A 15,886-nucleotide genomic window follows, 5' to 3' on the forward strand; every position below is an offset into this window, starting at 1 on the left:
ACTTATTACATTTAAGGGTGAAGGAAATGGGCGTATGGATACCTGAGGTAAACCACAAACTTTTGGCAAGTTAATGACAATCTTACCCACATGATGTACAGATAAGATGAAAGTCACATGGTTTTCAACAAACATTAGATCGAAAAAGTTCCAAATTAAACAATACTGAGTGTCTGCATTAATCGTTTTGTCCCTAACAGTCAACAGTGTCTAGGGCAAACAATTCAGGTACGCCAAACAAACAAAATTACCCCCCCCCCACCACCAACAAAAAAAAAAGATATAATTATTGTGTCCATATATAGGCATGAAGCCAGCAAATACTTCACATATTTGTTTTCAATTCATGCTGAATACCACCTTAATAATAATAATTTTAAAAAACACACTAGCGTGCTTGAACTTAATCAATTATTTAAATATCTACACAATGGGTCCTTTTACTCTTCCATCAAACGCATATCAAATTGATCTTATGTCATACATGAAGGCAATGTACAGGTCAAATAACCAGACAGAATAAAAAATTGGAGGAAAAAAAAAGTTACATTGAAAATATATATCTATTTTCTGAACCTGGAGATCCTTTTTGTTTCGGTGAGTCACTGGATAAACACTTCAAGTGTTTAATAAAAAAAAAAAAGCACAAACTTCATATACATGTACACAAATCAGATTCATTGCAGGGGAGAAAACCATTATGCCCATCTTCATGTTTATTCAGTTGCATGTAAATGTACTTACATGTTGACCTGAAGGGCACACTGAACTGCATGCTTCGCAATATGTGTATGTATGTAAATTCAATGTAATTAACATTTACATTCATTAAAAGAGTTAAATGTATATATTTTTTTAAGAATATGCCAGATAAATATTTTAATATTGATACATGTATTTTTTTTATAGCTATGTACATAGCGCATGAACTAATCAAGCTGTAATGAAGTAAACTGAACGAAAATATTATGGTTTACCAATTAAATCTTGGTTTTCGCACAAATTTCTTTCATTCTTTCCTTAAAAACTGAATCCACAAAGCATAATTTTGAATTATATCCTGTATACAATTTCTGTATAGATATACTGGACATGGTACCATATACACTTGCGTACAAAGTCACCTTTAAAATCTTCCATTCATTTTGTACGCATGACCTTGTACCCATATATGTTATTAGACAGCTTTCACAAGAGATTCAATGTATTCTCTGAAAGGCTTCATTCACATATTCTAATTTATATATATATGAAAAAAAACAATGATAAAACCCCTTCTTTACTTTCTACATTCTGCAATAATCCAACTGCAGTTTCAAACTTCATGACTTTTCCTTGAAAATAACATGAAGTTTGAAACTGCGGTTGGATTATTGCAGAATGTAGAAAGTTATGCTTGTTATGCTTTTTTATTATTTTTTTTTCCTATGTAAATTCTCCTCAACAGGGGATCTTTCTCTATTTCTTCATGTATATATATATTGATTTATTTATTTGATTGGTGTTTTACGCCTTGCTCAAGAATATTTCACTTATACGACGGCGGCCAGCATTATGATGGGTGGAAAACGGGCACAGCCCGGGGGGAACCCACAACCATCCGCAGGTTGCTGACAGACCTTCTCACTTACGGCATATATATATATATATATACACATATATATATATATATATATATATATATATATATACATACATACCTTCATTCTTAAGTTGTACAGTATCTCCCTTGTGTAAAGGGCTTATATGACCCAGACTGATCTCACCTACATGTATATGCTGTCAAAGTAGTACTGTACCCATACCTACATTGTACATACTCTGAATGGCCATGTACTTCAGACAGATTATAGGCCCACATAGTCTAATCTCATTCACAAGCTTAGACATCAGCTGGCGCCACAAATCAAGGTCATGTCCAGTTAAGGGTAGCCAAGGGTTTAACTTCAAGCTGTTAAATCCTGTAAATTATGTGAACTGTTACATGTAGCCTTAGTAAGAGATCATAAACTGACAGGGTTTCAGGGAGGCTACTGAGTAACTACTTTAATTCTTCTAAAATTTGGGACAGATATTAGTAATGTTGAAAGTAGAAACATTACATTTCTTCACCAGCCTTTGGGAACGGTCAAGATAGGAGTATGTTGTTCATTAGATGGTCTAGCCATGTCGGAAAAAGAAGCTCAACGTTTGTGCTAGAATTACCTGTATATATATATATATATGTTGGCTAAAATATGTCCCAAATTTTAAGAGAAACAGGGTACATGTAAGCATATACATATTCATCCTGTATACATGTACATGTGTGTACATTTGCATGACACAGACACATGGACTACCCCCACAGATTTCTTCAGGTTAAGGCATAAAATTAAGAGTGTTTTTTACGGTATTGTACAGAAATAATTCCTATTTGGACGTTTACAATATTACGTGTACACGCATATCTATGCTGCGGTGAAATGGTGACACTTTCGTAATTCGAGAAAAAAATTTTTTTTCCATATATAAAAAAACTGTTAGCAATAGTTGATTATATTATAGTCAACAATTTAAAACAGTTGAATATTTGTCGGTATCTTAACATTAGACAATTTTCCCTCTCCGCTTTCAGTCCCAAATTTAGGCTCTGTAATGGCTACATATGACCTGTGTTGTGGATTATTGACTTCAACCACAAACTTACTTGAAAACAATTTTAGTGAGATTTTGCTTCCCTTAGGCTTTTAACACACTAGCAACCATTTTGTCAGTCATGTGCCTCATAAATATGCATGACCTTGCAAGTGCCCATTATTATGCATGAGGACAGGGTTGCAACATGTTACATTGAACATAACATTGTATACTTTAGCCTTTGAAGGTAGCTATGTACAAGTATAGAGCTTTGGTTTCAAATTTCTATTAACACATCTACATGTTTATGTGAATGCAGAAAAGATGGTTAAAGCATGTGTAGTTCATATGTAAATCATGACAAAATTGACCAACATATTTATTCTAATTTAGCAATCCCCCAAAATTAATGTGTGCACTACAGATTTATGTCACATTTTCCTTTCAACAGTGTTAGAAATAGGGAAAGGCCTTACAAGATGGACATACACGTTCATGCAACTGACAAAATGACATGTCCATACAATGTACAGATGTGGAGCACTTTTTTAACCACTGAACGCACCTCTGAACACCATGAGCTGTATAAACCTGCAGCAGTAGTGACAATGGAGGAAGTTTGAGGGTGGGGGTGGGGGTGGGGTGGGGGGAGGCAGCTTGGTGGAAGATGGTCAAAATAGCACATTAGCATATTTTTTTCTTACTTATTCCTCGTTAGAAGCTGTAATAATGCTCTGTAATAATGCTCTGTGCTGGGGTGTGGTGTAATGATGTGTACATTGAAAAGCTTTTGACACTCATTCATTAGTTGACCTTGTGTAAACTTGTAGGCCTATACTATTATAACGCCCAGTCATAAATCTGCTTTACAGACATTTGGACACAAACATCCAATAAAGCTTTCCTCTACAGCAAATTACATGTATGGTGTTATTTTTATTGGACTATTGTTTAAGATGCACATATTATATTTAATCACCCAAACAGCCCCATTTAGTTAGAGGCAAATGCAGGCTATAAAATATTACTTTAGGATTTAAATTTTACATTTTTGCCAGACAAACAGACATCATCCTTCCTACATGCACCTCAAAATAAACAACCCTCAAAATACCATTCCAAGCTGGATAGACCAGTGAAAATGTTGTATCAACAGACCTCTCCACATGAATATCTTGGACAGTACCTGTAACACAGACTGTACATTACAGTAGCCTGTTTTATGGACATTACCTGGCCTCATACCATAATTCTTTCCAACACACCAACGTACAATACATATACATATCTGATTTCTGAGGTTCAACAAGTGCATATTCGATAAGACCTTTAGTCCACTTCGACAACCAAAGTCTAGACAGTCCCAGAGAAACCCTGCAAATCCTCCTGCCTTTTCCACACTGTAATATTCAGTCTACTGATTACAATACATACGTACATGTGGTAAAAGATATTAGAATAAGTAAGATCATAACAGTAAGTACAGTCAACAACAGACACTGCATCAATCTCCTCTTTGGCATGTATCCAGCTATCCCGGAATTTCTCTGTTCAGCCGCCTTCTTCGTGACAAGAAAGGGTGTCAGTGTGAAAAATGTCCCACTGACAGCTTTATTGTTCAAGTATAGGCACACTCATCCCAGGCAAGTACAAGGCAACTGCACCCTATGACCCCAAAAAAAGCTTGGCCCACAAGGCAAATGTTAGAGTAATTCTGCTGGATCAGCAGTTTTGGCTCACCAGTTTGAACACAGCAACAGATCTGATCAATACAAGTGTACTGTACAGGTAAAGTATTACACACACATACATATTCAGCCTCCGCAGAGGCTTATCCACTTGTGCCCGGATTTAGAACATGTAAGGATATGAAAGAATGATTTTCACAGCACAGATTCATGTAGTTATACACACGTAGTATAATTTCTAGTACTGACTCTCCAGAAATCACTTAGAATGCATCTTACGCCATGAAAGTTTCAACAGCTTCTTGGATGCTGGCAGCCCCTAGCTCATTTCCCCTTGTACTGGTATATTCAGTATTTCACCACACTTTCCATTCCATTTCAAAAAAAAAAATATTTTTTTTTTAAGAGTGTGTGAACAAGAAACAAGACAAGACCTTGATCTTCAGTAAAAAACAAAAACCTATTGGGAAGTCCAAAGTAAGAAAAATGCAAATTGAAATGCCTATTTCTCATTTCTCTCAACCCTGTCCCTATATTCTCCTTCCCTCAACCTCTCCTCTCCCCACACCCCCATCATCTCTGGCCATAAGAATTCCGCTGGTGTTGCCTTCATGATAGGGGATTAGGAAAAACTGTCCCAGCAGTTCCCAGGGTACATGCACTCTCTATCAGTCAAGCATTACCTTATCTAGTACTAAGAAGCACAGGTCTTTTGTCTGGCTGCCTTATCAGGACCTGCCATCTACTGAACAGGCACAGTACCCAGATGTTAATATCAAGCTGGGCTGTTTGGTTACAGAGATGGAGAGAAGGTAGAGGTGGAAGGGTTAGTCATCCTGTGAGAGGGTAAAGACTGACTCAGGACATGACTCTACTGTGGACTAGGGAGCTCAGTATGAGCCTCATCACCCTTCCCTGCCCCTGCCCGTTCCCATGCCGGCATGCCTTAATGCCTCAACCATGAAGCCACTGCAAGGCTACACCATGCCGCGAATACCAGGACAAACTGCTGCATGAAAAACACCCAGTATACATGTAAACCTTTTAATTATTTATTTATCTGATTGGTGTTTTACTCTGTACTCAAGAATATTTCACTTATACGAGGACAGCAGCCAGCGTCATGGTGGGAAAAACCCATGACCCATCTGCAGGTTGCTGGCAGAGCTTCCCACTTGTAGACATTTTAACAATGATTATGTAAGGACATTTATGCTTAATGTGCATACTGTTCCTTTCATTTAAACTGCGAAAACAGTTTTGGACTGCCAACAATTTTTTCTCAACATCGTATTTTCACAGTCATTTTAAATATTCAAGTAAGAATGTTAATTATTCTCTGACCTGGAAAAAGAGGAAGAAATGAAATCAGTTGAACAAACAGCTGTTAAGATTTATGTAAAATTACACTTAATCACACACACTCTGTAAGTAATGCACCCAACAGTCCCAACCTCTTTGTTGGAGAGAAAAAAACAACAAAAAATCTTGCATATACACTCCCAGCCCCCAATGAAATTAACATATTAGTAACTCAATCCAAGCAGAAGTCATTTCTGTCTGCATTCTTCAGGTGAATTATGAGATAACCAACATTTTTTAGGGCACCTTTGTTTCGATAAACAACGTTGTTTTCCTTGTGAATGTTCCACAGATTGTGGTATCATAATATGTCTACATGTCTCTGACGACGCAAGCAGAAATCTCCAAGCAGCCAGTAGACATAAACATGTTATCCCAACAACTTATTACAGACAAGCACAACAACAACACTACTGTTATGAATCTATGTACACCAGGCATGTATATGCTACAATAATTATTTACAAACTATATTCAGCATGTGTATCACCGCTACACTGTACAAGTCCTTACTGGTGTAAAATAACATGTTATTTTTGTTTTGTGTTTTTTTTTGTAAATCAAGGACAGTACATGTAGGTGCCAACATTGTCTGTCAACATCATAACATTTACATGCAGAGCTGGATAAACAAAAGGAAAACAACAACTTCGTTACAGTGTATCATGAGCTGTTAAAGAGACAGTCTTGTCTACATGTATATGGAAGAGGTATGTTAGACTGAACCCAGTTCTGCTTAGTGATGTTTCCCCCGTCCAGATTAGCATAATTAGCAACTTACTATCCGAATAGACCAAATTTCAAATGGTAAGGCCTATGGTTTACAGGTTAATCTTGTCAGCACTACATTCCATATTCCAAATGACTTAATACCATATAAAGCCTGGAGGAATGTCAAGTACAAGTGATATAGTCTATGTACAAAAACATAAGCAGTCCCTACAATGTAAATGTACATAGTCTCAAAGCTTAACCTAACCAGAACACAAATTACATAGAACAAATCTTTCTATCTAACACATGCATCACCAAACTTCAAAGTAAGAAACATACACAGCGCATTTGTTTTTTCATAATAGTCTAATTCTTCGGGACAAATATTAGTAGTGTTGGAAAGTAGAATATTACATTTCTCTAACACCCTTTTTGAAAAGTAAAGATATGAGTGTGTTCGTTAGTAGCCATGGTAATTGATTCACATATTTATTTGATTGGTATTTTAGACTGTACTCAAGAAAATTTCACTTATACGATGATGGCCAGCATCATTGTGGGAGGAAACTGGTTAGGGCTTTATTTATGTTGTGTATGTATATGACGAAGTTTAAATCAATATTTTTTTAGAAACTTCTGCACTAAGTTGATGTCAATAGCCTACAGTTCATGTAACAACCAGTACATGTAACCCCTAGTACATGTAACAACCAGTACATGTAACCCCTAGTACATGTAACCCCCAGTACATGACTTTGCTAAAGAGACGTAAATTGAACCAACAGTCCTGTAACAAAGCATGAAATTGAGCACTTTAGCATTAACTCTTGACTTCAGTGCAGTCTGAACAACCATGGGAGTGATGAAGCAGCTCTGAAGGTGTACAACATGTACAAAGCCACAATCCTGCACCTGACATCTCCGGTATTTCACACACACAGATATTCAGACAAAAATAAACATCAAAGTCAAGCCCTACATGTAAAGATATGCAAGTCTCTTTTCAGTCCTTGATCTTCACTGAAGATATATATATATATATATATTAAAATAAAGTAGACTGGCCTGGAAAAAACAAAAAAGCATCTTCCATTTTTGCACAGAGACTACTGTTATGTAGTGTAAGTGTACAATTATATCATGGACAAAACACTACAAGTTAATCATGCAAACTTTATTCAAAGTACTCTCCCTCCCTCCCTCTCTACATGTATATATATACATCCACACACACATGTATATGTAAATAAGCATAGGGAGGGACTCTGAAGATCTCAATAGTGATTTAGTGATTGTGAGGAGTACAAATGCCATACATTTATACAAGGCAAAATCTCTGAGCATGCAGCTAATCATCATTTGGCCACCAACTGTATGTGTGGAGGCCCTTTGTAAATGGGCAAGTTGATTTCCAAGCCGCAACGGGATTGCCAGTATATTACTGGGGGCTGTATGTGTGTACACATGATACAATATAACAGTACTATACACTGTACAGCCTGAGCTTGACAACAGCTAGATAGCGTGTCAATTTCAGTCCAACATTGTTCATTACACACAACTAGCCACACTGTTGCTCCCTGGTGAATTGACCAGTACAACAGGTGATTGGCAGGTACATGTACAGCGGATCAAACAGCCAGACAAAAGCCATGGTCCACCACAACACACATGAGGAGGCTCTGCCATTATAGAGACATCCTGCATAGCACATACATGTACATCTGAATCACTGCTCTTCAATTAAAACAATAGCATTTCTTTCACCAACAATATCAACTGTACATTTCATGTGTTCCTGCTGCAATAGGGTCAAGTTGTATCACAGCAACATACTAATATATGTATTTACCTACATGCACATCTAGATGGTTCTGTGCTTGATCCATTAGCATGGGCTTATGAACAATTCCAACATAACAATTTCGATAGAATTTTTTGACTTATTTTTTTAATTTTTGGGGGGCTATGTTTTAAAGGGAGTGGTAAGACTGCTCAATAGCAGTACATGTAGTCCTTTTCTAGACAGCTCATACATGCATAAAGATCTAATGTCTTAACCAAATCCTGCATGTACCATGTCATGTAATCTCCATATAAAGCCATCAGGCATCGTGTACAGGTAGATGTAAATGTCAACAGGTAATGTGGACATGTGTATTAACAGGTAAAACACATGTAAACTTCAGATTCACCTTTCTAAAAATAACATCCATACACACAATCATATCAAGATAATTAACAGAAATAGCTAAACACATATTTTTAGCTACATATGAAGTTATTTGCAATCACTCAACCTTCCTATACATCCCCCTCTCCCGATTCCCCCCCCCCCACCCAAAAAAAACACAAACCTAACCTACATGTACAGGATCTGATAACAACTAGACATAATAATAAAAATAGATTAATATAGAATTCAAGATAGACTTTTCTTTGTGGACATCTTCACGTGGCAGATTACCATGTCTGTGATATGAGCAGATAACTTAAAAGTGACTCGCATGTACAGCGTATTTCACCAAAATTGTTGTTAATAGTTTTGTCCTGTATTGTGTAAGACTATGGAAGTTTTTCATGGAAATAATTCGTCACTGTAAATCTTTTCAACCAATAAAGGACATTTTTTTCAGTGGAATTTATGCGCACCATTATTATGAAAATGACGCCAACAATGATTATTATTATTTATAATTATTATTATGAACAATAATGCAAATTATTTCTCCAGACCCCACAGTTCTTGGAATTTGTTCAAAATATTGTTTACATAGGAGGCTGAATAGGTTGAAGACTTAGGGTAAGTATATTCAAAATGTATGTGAATCTACAGAATTGTCCGATGTAGCTTTGTGCAGAAAATGTACACATCGCTAACTCAAGTACATGTATAAATCTATATTTTAAAACGTCATGACATCACAGGTGGTGCATTTCACACATGTGAAAGACAAAACATCTGACATTTATACAGTCAAATGAATAACCCATGTCCACATCATACTGCACCTTTTGTCATGTTTCAAAATCCAAGGGATGACGGCATTTTGAAAAAATTAATAGACCCCCCCCCCCCCCCACCGAGTTGTGCGGTTTCTTTCTGTCCAATCAAAATCTACAAATTACACACATGTGTAAATGTACAAGTATAAAACCTAACAGAAAATTGAAACACAATCACCACCATGTATTGTCTAGGACATTTTTTTTTATAACGGCAATCATTGCTGATTGCAATGTTCGCTCTCATCCACACACAGATGTCAATAATTATTTAACACAGATTAAGGCTTGTGAATCCAAATGGGCACCTTTATTGTCCTGTGTCATGTTTGATAATCTCAACATGTCCAGATAAACTTTGATTTCATCCCTCGTCAATCCTCTGTGACATCGCACACGGTAATCAGAGTCAGTTCCACATAAATAATCAACATATACGTGTTTGTACCCCTGACTGAAAGGTCAAATCATCCTTAAGAATTTAAGATTGTAATAAAAGCAGGTTAAGGCTAAAATAAACCTACAGCCGTGTCCCTTTCCTGGCCTGGACTACATCGACATATATAAATGCCTACACCTCCAGTTAGTCATGTAAGTGGTCTATATATAACTGCCTTTCAGTGTAGCTGTGTTAAGGGGGCTGTTGCGAGTGGACTGGACACTGGTCAGGGACTGGCATCAACTGGCTTTATACTGGACACATCTTTTTGTGGGCCAGTGCATGACCCAATAACCTGCTTTCAATGCAGTTCATACTCAGAGGCTATCTTGCCTGACCCTCACAAGGTTTAATTCACAAATACCTGTCAGTTAGCCAGTTCACTATGGCTAGTCTCCCCACCAGGTTAGCAGAATAAAGCCAGGATGTAGCCTGTATCAAAACTGGAACAATGCCCAATGCCTGTCAACTTCTGACACTATTTGTCTATTTGTATTTATCCACACAATTTCTCTATCAAACATTTTCACTGCCTTGTAGTTTTAACCACCTGGGAATAAGGCACAAGAAGTAACAGACGAACAGAAGTGAACATAAATAGCAAATCCCTACTCACAGAAATATTCTAGCCTGAGATAGAAAACATGAATTGAAGCAAAAGTAAACATCAGTAGAAAGGCCAGTTAAAACTACAACTGAAAATGAAATGTACTTTTACTTAAAGCATGTTTTAGGGGTTTTTTTTGGAGGGGGGAGGGGCTGAAATTAATATGGTCAAAAGGTGTGGTCTAAGGGCCATATTGATACTGTCCGTCAATAAAGGTGCCACAAGTCTTTTTACACCTTTAAGGTCAGGTCTGAATAAAGTTCTTGTGACTTATACTATTGCAATATGTGACTGTGTAAGAAAAATCAAATCTGATATTACAGGAAATGCATGTACCTGTTTTAGAGTCACAGGGAATTGATGTCATCAATGAGAATTATCAATATGGTGCCCAACATCTAGATTCACAATCAAAACAATTCACCCCACTGCATGTAATTCATTAAAAAAAAAAAAAAAAAATTTAAACTAAGTCCAGGTATTTTCAACTTTTGTGATGCAGATTACAGTATGTTCTTTCTTACCTTATGCTTACTTTATTTTTTCTTATATAAAATCCTTTCTCTTTTGTATTACAGCATACAGTTCCCTACAGTCTTACTACGCTAATGGGATATTACATACATATATATATATATATATATATATATATATATATATATATATATATATATATGTAAACATGTATACAATTCAAGGTACGACAATTCATATGGAGAATAAAAGCATGATTATCAGCCAGAATGATCATTCCTTGTCAATACAAAGAGTCCAGCTGCTCTGCTGCTGCCAGTCAGACAGGTAGCAGCCACTTTGTATAAGATGTAATCCGCAGGGATAAGCCCTCCAGTAACATGCATACCCAGTCGCTTTTATAATTGTTTAGGCTCGTCTAATTTAATAAAACGTGAGAAAGTTGTTTGCTTCACACTCTCAGGTTAATATCAAACGTCTCCATCAAAATTATTTACTCAGCATAAGAGCAAAAGCTGTATGGCAGATAGCAGGTTTAAAGGCTATAATCAGGCGTAATGTGGCAAGAACAAAACGTGCCAAACAGGCTTTAGGATAGAAACAAAGAATCTGGGTCACTCATCCAACACATCAGCTTTATCATCATTAGTTACCTTGAACTCTTAAGCCAAAAAGAAAAGAAAAAATGAAAGCAAAAGGTTTATTGTCAATTCATTTACATGTACCAATGACAAATGTGACACTTGCACAATGGTACATAAAAATACACCAATTACGAATCTTATCCTAAACCCTCAACAGATACAACCACACACATATTGCATATTGTTCCCTCATTTGGACAGATTATCTGATCATTTCTGTGAAGTTCATACGTGTGCCTTTCTGAGCAATATATTTCAGTCTTCGCCAGGCAAATTAAGTTGTCAAACTGAACCCCAAGTTATACATGCACATTACTGGTCGAATTTGGGGAGAATTTAGGGCGCTTTTTATGCAGATGTCTTATTTTTTTCCTGTCCTATTTTTTTCCTGTCCATCTTTCATTCCAATTGGTTTACAAGCAATCTGCTGAAAAATTTCCGGCTTGAGTTCACCAAGGCTTTGTCAGCAAAATAGAAAACATCATAGATAATTCAAGAGCTTTAAGAAATCCTGAAAATATATAACGTATAACACACAACATTCCCCCCACCCCCCACCCCTTACAATGGGTTTATGTGTATTGAATAGGACGATGAACTACATTCATGTTCTATGTTAGCGTTAACACCGTCCATGTACAAAACATCACAAAGGAGGACGTAGATTTCTGGAACAGTACAGAACCACGACAATTGTTATTCACAATTCAACAGGACGGAAAACGGTGAAATATGACCTTGGTATATCCTTTTGAAATTCTGGCTTTTGTTTTCACATGAAGAGGGGTTAATTCTCAAGTACATGTACAATTCACTGTTTTTCAAGACTTTCTCTTTTTCCTTCTTTTAATTCCTCTATGAAACAAGAACTTCGAGACTGAAGTGACGCAATCCTGCTGTCTTTTTGGCTTATAGCTAATGGCATTGACAAGTAATAAATAATGCCTTCAATATTACATGTACATTTGCATACTTGTAACTGCTAAAAGTGCCTTGAAAATAAGAGACACAAATTGTTGAAGACTGATTTTGTTGCTGTTTTTTGTTCCCCCAAGTCTTGCAGTGCGAATCTTTCCCCCTACCTGATTTCTTCTCTCACAGGTTTACAATGGTCCACATACCTTTTCATTACTACGAACATATACATGTATGTACATGTATTCTTTACATGGGAGTTAAAAAGTGTGGGCAATGAGAACAAGATATTGAATTTTTCAATGCAGTTTTAAGCAAATATGAATGATATTCTATCATTAATCAGAACCAGAAACTAAATTTCTTTAAATTTCTCGAACTGCAACTGTTTAGATGGACATTTCAGGTTGTGCATGTGAAGAAGAAACAAAAAATGAGAAAATATGGCAGAAATTCTCTCTGCTAGTACTGGTTCACTAGTTCTATCAGCCTCATCACCCTGGCTCCTCCTGGCCCCCAATACCCCCCAGACCCTAACTTCCACATGACCTGGTTTTGCCTGGGGATGATGCTATTTCTGCTGTATGACTACACATCTAAAGCACATCGCACAGGGTTTATCTCCTACAGGGCTAGGGCATGGTGCATGTTACATGTGCCTATACAGCTGACAGTCTCTCTGGATACCAAACCACAAACATGTGCTGTTCATATGTCATATAGTATGTACAAGTACATTATAAATAAGTACATTGGTTTCAAGTGTTATTTGTTCAAAAAATAAAAAAAATTTAATAGAAAGGTACATTTACATGTATAACCCAATTTTCATTAATTACTGAAAACAATCACCAGCTGTCCCAACAAGCTGAACTACACTATATGCTATCTGAAAACAAAAATAAAGGCTTATATGGTCATGTCGGTAAACTAGGTAAATACCTGAATACCTAGGGAAAGAAAATCCGTCTAGCAATCAGCTTTTACAGATATCATATGCTTGATAAAAATGTACCAACGCGTATGATTCACCACTGATTCCGAAAATGACAATGATGTACTCGTTTTGCAAGTATGGGTGTGGTGGTCTTGTTTTTTTGGGGGATGTTTACCTTTTCTGCGTGATTCAGTACACTTGAAAAATAAATGTATATTCTGATGTAAAATTAAAGGCGTGTTTAGTTGATAACATTTATGTACTTTCCCTTTATATCGTTCAAAACACATAAGTGTTTACTGTAACTCTTCAACCTGTTCACATGATTGCAAAGTGCTTATTCAAGCAAATTCTGAGGGCATTATTTTGAGTAGACTGACAAAATTATACTTTCTGTGAAGCCCTGAAATGGCTGTATCCAACCAATGTAGTTTTGTCTACAAAATCATATTAAAAATATGCATCAATTAAACTCAAAGTTGCTCTTTCATATACGAAAAGGTTGATGAATTAGGTATGTAAATTCATGTTGTGTCAAAAAAAAAAAAAAATAAAAAGCAAACAAATCTATATAAATTAAATATCTGAAATAACTGGATGCATGCATGTGTATGCACACAGATGCACATATAAATGCCACCAAGCTTCTCAATATCCACATGTACAACAGTCCCTCAACATGAAATTGATATTAGTCGCAAGATTTGGGCTGTTACCCAGCACTTAGACAAGTCCACTCATTTACATATCTTCACATCCTCATCTGTCAATTTCTGGGCGAGCCTTTACACAAAATGCACAGGTGCTCAAAACAAATACCCCACAGCAGACAGACAGCTGTCTTGAATATTTAATGCAAAATATTCTCAGTAAATTGCTACTGTACTGTTACAAGTATAAGAACAATCTGGCACAGTCTTCCTACCATTATCGATGACCCACGGAAATAGCTCTTATCCCACCCTTAATCTACCTTTTGGGGGGGGGGGGGCTCACAGTCAGTTGCTAAGAACCAAAGATTTTAAAACACGATAAGCAGAGGGGGACAGAGGGTGAGAAGAGATGGGTAAATGCTGGCAAAGGAATTCTGACTGATTGAGAAGCAAAAGCTTCACAACCCTGTGAACCATACAATGTTGTAACCGCTGTTTAGCATAATCTGTGACAGGACATGTGAAGTTGTGTGTTATGTGCCTAGCAGTGTAGTTTTTGGGCTCTTTTGGATTTAATAGTGATCAGAAGAGGGGACATCTAGCTGAGGTGGGCATTCTGGTTAACTAGAAGTATGAAGGGACACTTTTTATCTGCCCCAACATCAATGTGTGACGGACAGTACGTAAAGCAGGTATGGTTATATGACTGGTAGCACTGTTGGCATCAGGGCCATTATCCTTTAGGATAAAGAAACGGCTTGTGAGAGTTAATTAGGATGAATCATTCTGAATTTAAACGGACTTATCATAGATGTGTATGAAAATGTTAAGGTACTATACAGCTGTATGACTAATCACCTATGACTCTTCCTCACCAACATCCCTCCCTCCCTCCTTCCCCAGATATAACTAATCTCCCCCACCCCCTCCCCCTCGTTAGCTGTAAACAGCAACCATTACACTGCCACATTTTGGTCACTCACCCTCAGGTCATCTGCTTCTGTACAGTATAATTGTATGCAGCTCTTGACTAACAAAGACATGAACTGAATCATCACATAAAAAAGGGTTTTCAGCAGGTGCTTTTGGCCTGAATTTATCCTATCTTTGCTAGGACCAGAAGGACAAAGTGGTTGTGGCGGTGGAGTCAGGGAGGGATATACAGACAGCAGATATCACAGCTCTAGTTGTTTAACTTGCACCTGTTATGTCTTAAGCAGGAAAAAAAAAAAAATACGAAGGTCCATTTTCCACAAACTTTTGATTTTTACTGTGAAACCGTTCTGACACTGAAATAGGTTTTATTCTACCTGCAAAACACCAATGAAAAAATGATGGAGCCTAATAGCACTCAAAGTGAACATAAAGTCAGCCACTAAAGCTGAATTAATCAATAAAGTAGTATTCCAGAAATGTTTTAAAAATATTACAAAAATATTCTACGCCTCTTATCAACAATATACATAGGAAATGATCGTCAGTACCTAGGCACTCATTTGGTGTTGCCATGTTATACCTATCTACAGTGACGTCACAACGCCTAGGAGCTCTCCCATACCGCTTCAAGCAATGACTCTCCCGAAGCGGTTCCTTGCTAGCTCTCCCTGAAAGTTAGCTGCAGTCTCCTGCCCAACATGTACGCACTGTGACACATGCAGCCCTTCTCAGTTCCCTGCTCATAACTCTGTGCCCCAAAATGCATCAGCTTAACACTTCAAATAACCGAAAAATCAGATTCATTGCGTCCATATCTGTGTATCCACTGTAAGAAACCACAATGACAATCGAGAGCGAATAGGTTTTTTCACGAGACAGCCAATTATCATGT

At 37.0% G+C, this 15,886-nt stretch overlaps 1 protein-coding gene across 1 annotated transcript in view; it reads right to left on the reverse strand.

Moving 5' to 3' along the window:
- LOC135476670 (serine/threonine-protein kinase NLK-like) overlaps positions 1-15,886 on the reverse strand; it is a 37,247-nt gene that overhangs the window by 16,375 nt on the left and 4,986 nt on the right.

This window comes from Liolophura sinensis, chromosome 10 (assembly GCF_032854445.1).
Source record: "Liolophura sinensis isolate JHLJ2023 chromosome 10, CUHK_Ljap_v2, whole genome shotgun sequence".
Lineage (NCBI taxonomy): Eukaryota > Metazoa > Mollusca > Polyplacophora > Chitonida > Chitonidae > Liolophura > Liolophura sinensis.